The sequence below is a fragment of the Limulus polyphemus genome, unplaced genomic scaffold, assembly GCF_000517525.1.
Source record: "Limulus polyphemus unplaced genomic scaffold, Limulus_polyphemus-2.1.2 Scaffold787, whole genome shotgun sequence".
Taxonomy (NCBI): Eukaryota; Metazoa; Arthropoda; class Merostomata; order Xiphosura; family Limulidae; genus Limulus; species Limulus polyphemus.
In genome coordinates this window covers 313,934-316,142 of record NW_013666397.1, presented here as the reverse complement: position 1 = coordinate 316,142, position 2,209 = coordinate 313,934, and positions in this window count along the sequence as shown.

The following is a 2,209-nucleotide window of genomic DNA, read 5'->3' as shown; positions in this document are numbered from 1 at the left end:
AGAATAAACCAGTTTTATTAAGTAAGGACTTGTGTCGTCGGAACGAATTTATGGGAAATCAATTAACAAACGGAGACGTAACAATATCTTATAAAGATTAGAATTTGTTGTTGTACCTCAGAGGTTAATGAAACCTTTGGCTGTAAACCCAATAATATCCTGTGAGGACAGGCCAGCTTAGAAGATTTTGGCTAGGCCTAGATTCATATACTGAGCTAACAATCTTTATAATGAAAGTATAACAGTTAATTCTAAAAAGTAACAAAATTGGAAATATTAAACATTCCAAACAATACTATTAATGAAAGAACAGATTATATCTTATCTATGGAACATAAAAACACTAACATTCAACTTGCGAAAGTCTACCTCAATAGACATACATATTTATGGGATATTCCTTTCCATCTCTGTCTAACTGAGATAGGACTGCTCCATTGTTTAATCTGAAATGTCTGGGTTTAAAATGAATTCTTTATTGAAATCATGGTAGTTCAAATTGGTGCTTTAAATAGTAAGTTTCTTAACTTTTTAAAATGTTTCCTGTCTTTTATCTGTCCACTGGAAACCTATGTTCTTCTTTGTTAACTCCTTCAAAACCTTGCATGCACTGCAGAGTGTGGGATAAATCCTACAAAGCCTAAAAAGTCATGAATATCTTTGACTGTCTTTGGTACTTTATTGTTTTTAAATATTTCTAAATTTTCAGGTCAAGTTTTATACCTTCTGCTGTTACCATGTGAACTAAATAATCTATTTTCTTTTTTTGGAATTGACACTTGGTTGGCTTTAATTTCATATTTGCCTTTATGAAATACATGCCTCAACCTTTTTAAGTGTACCTTTAATCTTGCTGCAAAAATTAAGATTTCATTTAAGCAACAAAAACATTGTAGTCCTGACAATACTACATCCATTAATCTCTGAAATTGTGAAGGAGCATTACATAAAACGAGTCTTTCTATTGAACTTATACTTCCTGGACAGAAATGTAAATGCTGTTTTAACTTTATCTTCTCTTGTAGCCGCTTTGCAAGTCCATAGACAAAAAATCTATAAAATGTCTTTTATGTATTTGGTAATGGATATGCATCCTTGATAGTTATATAATTTAGGGTTATAAAACAACAAAGAACCTTAATTTAACAACTTTTTTTAGAAACTAACAACTGGAGATGCATATCCTTTAGTCATGCTTTTAACTCTACCCTATGTTTCACTGACACTCTATTGGGTCTCTGTGCTATAGGTATACTGCTGTTTAACACTATCTTATATTTCACCTTGTTTGTGCAACCAATAGGATCACCTTTTCCTATAAATGTGTCTCTACATTCCTTGTTATGTTAAAGTGTGGGGTATCAAATATTTCAATATTGTTTATTACACTGAGTATGATTCTTCTATTAAAAGATAAGTATATGGTCAGTAAATTTAAGAAGACATCCTGAAAATAAACAGTTGAACAAAATGACAGGCTGATAGTTATATATTAAGCTAGGAGATTGGGTAGTATAGGAATTAGGATAACTGTATAGTCTACTAAGAAAGGATTATATTGTTACGACAGCGGAGGTCACGTGAATCTAGTAACACGTCATGCACTTCTCAAACGTTCACGTCCCTTCCTGAAATCTCGAGAACCTACTAGATATGCGGTAGTCTTGTATATATAAACTGGTAAGAACTGACAGCAACAATGTAATGCTGTGTAATTGAACTGCGGACAGAGAGAGAATATTGTTGAGTCGAGCACGTGAGACTTTCGTTGTGAATTATAGCGTTTGTTATAGCGCAATTGTGGAAATTAAGTGTATTGCAAAGTTGTATTCGGAAAGAATAAACCAGTTTTATTTAAGAAAGGACTTGTGTCGCTAAAGTTTCATCGGAAAGAATTTTTACGGAAAATCAACTAACAAACGGAGGCGTAACAAATTGGTGTCAGAGAATGGGATAGAAAATAAAAAAGAAGAAGATGGAAACGAGAGGTGGAAAATCAAACTACAGCTTAGTAGATTTGATGGCAGCAATACTAGAACAGCAAAAGAAACAAGAAGAACGAGAAAAGAAACAAGAAAAAAAAACAAGAAGAACGAGAAGAGAAATTACAGCGGTGGTTGGAGGAAAAAGAAAAGAAACAAGAGGAGAAATTACAGCAGTTGTTAGAGGAAAAAGAAAAGAAACAAGAAGAGAAATTACAGCAGTGGTT